This window comes from Mya arenaria, chromosome 6 (genome assembly GCF_026914265.1).
Source record: "Mya arenaria isolate MELC-2E11 chromosome 6, ASM2691426v1".
NCBI classification, from domain to species: domain Eukaryota; kingdom Metazoa; phylum Mollusca; class Bivalvia; order Myida; family Myidae; genus Mya; species Mya arenaria.
Window position 1 is genome coordinate 35,338,532 of NC_069127.1, and position 9,496 is coordinate 35,348,027.

Genomic DNA, 9,496 nt, shown 5'->3' on the forward strand with positions numbered 1-9,496 from the left:
TTATTAATCATAATAAAAATGATATATTGCAGTGTTTGAACGTGTATTTTATTTTACTAAGTTGAAAATTATTCCCAGAGAAGTGTATTATGGCCAATATCATTTATGTAAAGTTTCTGACACTGGGAACCGCCCATATGCATCCGATGTTTTTTTCGAAGGAAAGTGGCTAAGGTCCTTCGATTGGTTTTTGGGTGTAATTCACGTCAGCATTCGGAACTCCTCGGGCATTTTTATCGAAAACGACCTCGGATGTATGCAGGGACACCAGTAGAAGTAGTTCGTAAAATTTTGAATTATATCATTAATCAAATGTAGCGTTTTAGCTTATATTTATTGTTTGCAAGTGAAGTGAATTATTGCAAACATAGTAAAGATTTCCAAAGTTAAGTCATTAAGTTTAACTGCTAAATTAATCAACTACATGATATACTTGCAGCGGACTAAAAAAAACCATTTCTGAGTATGTAAACCGCCCATAAACATCTATAGTTGTTTTCGATATAAATGGCCGAGGAGCTGGCCGAATGTCACGCCAGCCTTGTTGCCTGCTGTATGTTGAAGTGAACAAAATATGCTTCTTTTCCCATTCGGAACTCCTCTGCCATTTTTATCGAAAACAGCCTCGGATGTTTTTGGACGGTTCACGTACTCAAAAAGTGGTACGTTTAAGTCCGCTGCAAGTAGATCGCGTAGTAATTTTTGTTAGCAGTTAAACTTTATGACTTAACTCTTGGAAATCTTAATGATGTTTGCAATGATTCACTTAACTAACAATCAATTTAAACTTAGATCAATAAATACAACTCTAAAACACTACACTTAATTAATGTTATGATTCAAAAAATTATGAACTAATTCAACTAATGTACCTGCATACATCCGAGGTTGTTTTCGATAAAAATGGCCGAGGAGTTCCGAATGCTTCTTTTCCATGCGGTTTTCTCAGATGACGTTCCCATACCATTGTGACTGAGTTCATACGAACAGAGACGGCATTTGTCCTTTCATTTGACAAACGATCGGAATTAAGCCCAAACTGTACTCGTTTTTATTTCTGACGACATGGCTACTTGGGTGCTTAATAAAAGATGCATTTATTATACTACACGTATGTTGTGTTTATTCGACTGTGTGAAATGTATATACGGATACCGGGATAATCTACGAGCGGGCACCCAGGTTCAAAATGTATCCCTTTCGATGCCCTAATGATGACCTGATCCAGATTTCTAAACATATTTCAAAACTTTGTTCGAATTTAAAGCTGAACTCTCATAGATTGACAATTTTGATTTTTTTTAGTTTTTGTCTAAGAATAAGCTTATTTTGGCATCAGTGCCTTCAATATAGACATATAAAAAAAACTCACAATAGAACAGATCTCAATTGTTTGGAAAAACTTCCTGTTTTAAGCGTTAGTACCGCTTTTAGCCATAAAACATCAATTTTCGAGCGTAAATATGAACATCTGCGATCTTAAATCTTTTGTCAGCAGTCTAACTCTTATATAAATGGTTTCCAGAGATTTACTAAAAATGTTTCTCATTCCAAGTAAAAAAATAAAATTAAAATAAAAAAGTTGTCAAAATGGTCAAATTTAAGGGTACCGGTACTCATTTTTTCATTTCATTTTTTTATTATTATTTTATGTGAAATTTTGTTACATCATAACATGTATATATGTATCTTAAATTCGGTCCTTCATTGTTCCTGATCCGACCATTTGTATTGTTATCAGTGTGTGTGCGTGTGCGGGTGCGTGTGCGGGTGTGTGTACCACGTGATAAATTACGTCATATATGCTACGGCGGAAGGCAACATTTTGCTTAAAATGTAGACTTAAAACAAATATACTAAGAGTAACTAAAATATGGTAAAAGATTGAAGGCGGGGCTCCGTAGGCGGCGTACACTGCGCTATGATTCATTTAAAATGGCGAAATAATAGTGAAGTTACCTTTGTTTTAAGTCTTCATTTGAAGCGAAATGTTGCCAACTGACGTAGCATTTATGACGCAACTTGTCACGTGGTATACACACACTGGTTGTGTGTTTAATCATAGTTTCATCAACGTCCCCTATCATATTCGAGCACGTATTTGTCAAGATTTGTTTAGAATGTTCTAGAGTTTCTGTTTATTCCATGTACAGAAATTTTAGAATAAAAAAACTTAAGTTGTTAAAATGTGAATACGCCTTTATATAAGTTTTACCAGTGCCAAAACATTTCGAAAATCTTAAATTATTCTGTAATAATTACATATCAATCTTTTGAAACTGTTGTTTGATTTCATTATTACTGATATGGCGTGTTCAATATTTATTGTGTATTTATTCTGTGTAGATTCAAAAAATATAAGATATTTTGTAAAGTTTTGGACATTATTCTCTATTCCGGGTATAAAATTTCCTAGATAAAGAACTTCAGCGAACACGTTATATATTACCTTTTAGGGACGTGTTAGCTGAAAAGAACGCCGTATCCAAACCCAACCAGAATTCGTGACATTTTTATGCCTCGCTGTTATTTCCCTTGTATGCATTGTACATACAAAATAACTATATTATCAGGTAAATGAAGTAAAATGTAGTTCACAATTTCAAAACCAAAATTCGCTGATTTACATCATATTCAACCGCAGTGAACATCCAATTAAAATAGTTGTGTTCAAATTTAATCACGTGATAACAATATTTCAGAAAATATCCATGTGGCCTACATTTGACCTCACAAGTGTAAAGTTTATCTTCCTGTTATTTTTCTATTTTGAATGATTAGAAATCTAACAGATAACACATTTAGAATATATTAATTGTTTTTATTTATTAAAATTTATTTTCAATATAACTGCAATTGGTTTCAACTAAATAAACAATGTGAATCCGATGCTAAAATTAGAATCAATCGTCGTCATCACGGTCATGTGATTGTGAGTCATTTAATTAGATCATCGTAGTCAGTTGATTCTGGTTGACTTTGGTAGGGGGTTACTTTAATTTGTAGTAAACATGAAACAATTATCTACATTAAAGTTATGGAAGCCAGAACTATAAATTTCCACATTATTATCTTATTGAAAATTACTTTATTTGAGTTGACCGGTATCCCAATGAGCCAAACGATATAGGTTTGAATGTTATCATTTGCTCTCTTTTAGTGCAAATATTTTATAAACAGTTATCAATGAAGGTTTATAAGTGCATCTATGTTCCAAAAAAAATAACGAAAACACTTTTATTTTAAGCGGGGCATGAATACATAACCAAATTACAACGCCGCCATTTATTGAATGAAAGTTTGAAAGGTCGAACGTGTGAGCAAACCAATTGTGAATAATCATTGCATATAAAACATTTTTCATAGTTTTAGAGTGTGTTTCATGATACATGTTATTTAGTCATCTTACTGTCAGAGACCTGTCTGTTTTTCTTGAAGACAAAGTCGTGTTCCAGGTTATGATGAGGACCACGCTAGTTTCTTGACAAATTTTGAGGCGTGGGTGGGGAAAATAAAAAACGGCTAATCTGTAAATTGTTCTGTGAATTTTCCGGGAAGTTCTTATTACGTATTACAACGACAAACAGTTCAAAATACATTTGAACGATGATATTTTTGTTGTTTTCGTCTGTAATTTGTTTGATATGAAGGCAAATGTTCGAACATTCAGCTTCATGACCAAGAAAACGTTTTAAAAACGGGGTAACCATTTTTTTCTAATAAACGGAAAGTTGTTAATTTCCAAACATGACTTTATTTAAACTTATGTAACCTTTTTTTTATTTAAAAAATGGCCAACATTTCCTGGTTCAAAGTGAAGTGTTCTGTTCTCTGATCAAGGGGAAGTAATTATAATGGTTTTTAAAAGTAGTTCTGAAACTTGATAGTTTTACTCCTTATTTTGTAGTGAAAATATCAAATAGTTGTTATTTAACTGATAAAACTCCATATTTCATCGAAAAGCATCAAAGAATATACGTTTACTTCGAAAAGTTCTGCCATATTTACTATCTAGTTGTAAATGAAAGTCATTTTTATTAACCTCGTTTACGCTTGCTTCTTCTGATGGAAAGATAATTTGTGGAAATCGGCCTTCCTAATATCGGCATCCATCATACCGCCCCAAAAGGCACTGAATCCGTCATACCGCCCTTAAGCCCCAGAATCCGTTGTACCGCCCCAAAAGTCCCAGAATCCGTCGTACCACCCAGAAGGCCTGGAATCCGTCGTACCGCCCAGACAGGCCCGATATTCGTCGTACACAATGTACCGCCCAAAAAGGCAAAGAATCCGTCATACCACCCAAAAAGGTCCGGATTTCGTCGTACCGCCCAAAAAGGCACTGAATCCGTCGTACCGCCCAAAAAGGCACGGAATCCGTTGTACCGAAGGGTTTTGGGTTCTACCTGGGTGAAGGGCAACCTGCTTTAAAAGCCCACCTGCTTTATCGAGCCACAACGAATTCCCCGTACGCTTTTATTGTATAAAGTACGTGCATTAAGCGACAAACTGTGTAACGTGGCCGCGGTCACTATTTTTTGACCCCATGTAGTCAAAAATAATTTAAACAAAGGACCTGTTTAGATGCACAGCGTAAATGCGTTCGAGATATTAAACCAAATAATACTAATCACATTTACATTACTTCTATTTAAAGGGATTATTATGTTTTAAATATTCAATATTACTTGTACTTATAGTTCAAAGTAAACATAATATACATAACATGTCTGAACTATTCCAGAAAAGGCTTTAATTGCATCCTTAAATATAGAAAATTTCTAAATCTATTTCACACCCTTCAGTGATTTAATTATGCCTTGACACAATACTAATTTACACACACATTAATTTTAATTAAACTCAAAAAGGATAAGGAACGATTAGCAGCACGCCTTTTACAACCGCTTCTTTCAAGTGATTTACCATAAAGTTACATATCATAACCAAAAACTTGACCAAACGCATATTATAAGAAAACGACGTCACATTGTCGACGAGTTTATTCATACAAGACAGTTTATAACTATTGACAGGTTGGTTATCGATCACCTAGTAGATGTATGCTCCTAATACGTTTGACCTAGTTTCGTACAGCTAAGATTAGAATGGATAATTTCAGTGGAATCCGCACAACCCAATTCCGCCCATATTGCATCCAGTTATACGGGCGTATACGACACTAAGGGCGTTTTTGTTGGTAGTAAACTGGTTTCGGTTTTATATCGGTTTCACGAACTGTGTATTTGTTGTAACAGTTTCAAATACACCCAAAACCAGTTTTAATCGTTTCTTAACGAAAACCGAAACCGGTTTTTGAAACTATCGAAACTCCTACCGGAGGCGGTTTCATCGGTTCGTTCCATCCGAAAACTAGTTTACTTCGAAAACAACATGGCGGAAAGTGATCAACCACGTTTGTTGAAACTCAATCTTTTAGATAACAATGCCTTACAAAGGGCAAATGAGCTGAATGAAAAGGATTATGTTAGTAATTGTGTGGCTCAGTAGCTCCGCCATGTTATTGATAATGTACACAAAACCATGCACTTGTTACTTCAAGCAAAACTATCAAAACCGGTTTCGTAACTGCTGAAACCATTGAAACCAAAACTGAAACTGGTTTGGTATCAACAAAAACGCCCTAGATTAGGTGATGAATGGCGTAATCTTCTAAAAATTGATTTGCATACGTTGCTACGATAGATTTAGGTGAGAAAACATCAAAAAAGAAAGTCGGCGTACAGTATCTTTTTCACAAACGCATATATAGCACAACTATGTTGGAACACAGATGTCATTCTTAGTGTATTTTCATGTGGTTGAATAAAGTTTTCAAAACGGAACAACTCATATCTAGTTATTGAAATATGAATTTAGCGATGAACTTTACAAAATATCAAACATGTATAAAAAAAAACTAATGTTTCAAAGTCGACCGTATTATTGCCACCGTGCACATACGTTTTAGTATTTTACCGGGCAAAGAGGTGGCATTTACAAGATATAAATGAAAGTGAAAGGACAAAACCCATTGTCCAGAAATTGAAAGGACGGCTTGTTGTGCTTGAAATCGAGCTATAGACAGAGTCTTCGAGACAAATTCTAAAGCTTTTTCTTTCCTCTAAATCGTATTTCGTCGAGAACTCTTCTGAAAACAAAAGTTTTCCAGTGGTGTTGTCGTATAAAAGCTGGCCATTTTCAAACTGATAAACCTCATCTGACAACAGTTCAATTTGTTCGCAAAAGGAAAATCTAGTTATTTGAATGTTGGTTTGAGGCATTTGAAAATATTCTTTATTGCTAACCCACATTGAGAATTGGTGGTTGTTCAGAAGTCCACCAAATATCGTTTCTTCCGGCTTTAAGACATCTTCCAACGCAAATGGTATGAACGTTAAATTTCCTGGCGTTGAACTTTGACCCAAACTGAATGTAGAATAGCTGCTGAATTCTTGCCCAACAATAATTTCTTCGTCGCCATCGATAATCCACTGTGTTCTCATTGTATTTGCGGTATTTTCTAGAATCTTATGAAGCGCCACGCCGCGATTCCTTCTCGTCAAACTTACAACAAAGTAGACAACCATTTCCTTTTCAATATGGTAATAAACTTCATTCTTGACCTCCCAATACCTCGACCAAGGTGATCTGAAGTTGGCTGGAAAACGTTTATTTCTGTTGTCAACTTTCTCACACAGTTTTCTGAAGAGGCGTATTTCCATGCCTGGTGTTAAGGTAAAGTTCAGGTTTATTTCATAGTCTAGTCCTACCACGTCAACCACCGATGGTCCACACGTGCCGTCTGGCTGCTTTCGCTGCAAAACTGGACAGAACACAGGACGACATGTCTGAAACGAACATAACAATACAACTACCTGCCATTTTCGTTTTGATTTACGTACATTATTAAGATGCTCGAAGTTACCTCGAAGATAGAATTCAATTAGGAACTCAGAACCAGCTCTTCCAGACTTTAAGGGGCTGATGTGTTTGTTTGCTGACGGGGCTTATCACCCAAGGAAGACTGAAAGACTGTATATTGTCGAGATCGATATTCGATTCGCAGCTGGCTTCAGTGAGCTTCATTATGAAACTCTCTCACACATCCCCTAATGCTTGGTTTTTATATTTTGGAATATCGAGCTTCCAGCTCGATATTCGCAGCTAGCTTGATATTCGTATCATTGAAGGCACACTATCACTCCACCTCACGAATATCGATCGCAGAGCTGGCTTTGAGTTCCATGTTGAATTTCTATCTTCGAGCTAATTTCACGCACCTATATTATCAATATTTGGTAGGTTGCAAGACGCTATTTATACGTCCGTTTTTAATGATACGTCATTTAAGCGCATGAGCAGTTTTTAATATATTAAACATGTTGTCGATATTCAAAACGAATACAGGTATGAAAAAAGGCTTGCAAGGTTGAAGAATCTGTAAGCCCTCCTGTACATATGGAAAAGCTACTGACAAGACAAGGTCTATATACATAGTTACTTGTTAAGGTATTTAGTCTTCAAGATTCATGCACAAATATTATTTTGCAACCTGTTTATTGTCATTATATTAAAGCTGTACATAAAACTACTTTGTAATGAGCAGTTGAGTTAAGTTGAGTTGAGTGGTCTAAACAATGGCTTATTAATGTTACCAACACTTTTCATTGGAAACAACATTCTACTGCTTTGCGCATAGCATTTTTGGTAAAAGAGTTATCCGAAGAGGATTTCAATCGCAACATTAAAACAATCCAGACATAAACCTGAATTATCAGAAATTGTTAAATGTCAAAGCTGTGTCAAGCGTCAAAGTTGAAAACCTGAATAATCAGAGATAACTAATAGATAGCAAAATTGCAACTTTATACTTAACTGCCAAGCACCCACGCACGCACGCACGCACGCGTGTACGCACATTTTAGCAATTAATGTTACTTTAATTATTTTTGTAAGCGCATTGATACTCACAGAATGTTCTGTCTTTGTTGTGCACACCGACCTAACGTATTTCTGGCTATCAGATAGTTTCTCAGACGTCATAACCTCGTTATTGGATAAGAACATAATAAAAGAATCCTTTGGGCTCATTTGATCCAGTTGATTGTTCTCCATCGATGTGTATTCAAACGATGGGTGGCTACAATACTCAACAAATTTCATTCCATTGCAGTATGCACAAAACGCATTTCCAAACCACAAATATCTCTAGCCTACTCTGAAAATGTCTGGTACGAGCGGACCATTTCTGCACATATGTTCAATTTCATCCGAATTGCTAAACTCAAATGGTTGACATGTGCGTTTAACTTCAGGGAAACATTGGAGACTTCTTCTTGATACATTAATTGCCTCTTCTGGTAATGTAAAAGATACACTGCAGAAAGATTGTTCCTCAAACCTTGTCTCAATAGCAAGAAGCACCTCTTCAACCGTGATAGATATTCGGGCCGTGCTGGTTCGGCAAATAAAACTTGGCTTCAAATCAATAGCGTCCTCCACGTAATGGCATTGAGCACAGTGCTTTTCCTGTAAACTCGCTCTCGCTCTGGAGAGTAAACGGGGGCGAGGCTACCCCAGGCCGCAACATGATCTGATCCACAGTCCGTGTCATTCTTTTTCTGTTGATTATAATGACAGTAACATCATAATAACAATAATGTACATACAATAAAAATACATTTGTACTTAAATTTGAACTGCAAAAAGAAGCTCACAAACATAACAAACACTCACACGTGTACTAACAAGTATGTCCATGGACGTTTTGTTCTTACCGATTTTCAATAAAAACTTCTCAACCATTTCCGTACTTGGCCAGAAATGGACCTCAAAGGTAATTAAACTATCTCTTAAACTCTTAGTTCACCTATTAACTTGAAAATGACGAAATCATCGCCCTAGATATTTCTTATGGTTGAAGCCTTATTCCATTTTTTCTTTTTAATTTTCGTTCGCTTTAATTTATGCAATGATATATTCCTAGAATTATCAATTGTTTACGGAAGCATAAAGCGTGATCGGTTTCAGTCAGTTTATCAAAGTGGCGGATACGTTGTAGTAGTAATACACTTCACTTTCAACCACGAGCTTGCAGTTTCGATCCCGGCCTCACCACTTAAAGTACAAACCATCTTCCACAAGGGACGTTAAACGGGGATCTCGTATAACCGTATATGTTCGTTAAAGAACAAGGGTAGCTCTAACCAGAGTTACATTATGGTTGTACACAATGCCATACTACCTTACAAGGCAAATACTCTCACAACGTCCGTAGATAGACCAGATGCCTCGTCAAATAACCCTACCAATCGGTCACAATTGTTATTTGCGTCGGACAGTTTAAATTATGAAACTGTAGTTATAACAAATATATAATGTTTTGAATAACTAGATATCTTGGGTACGAACGAGACTGGCAAACCCGTGGCGCTTTCATTGCTGCCCTTAAGACTGTCAGCCCTCTAAATGAGATTAACGTTGCATTTAGCAG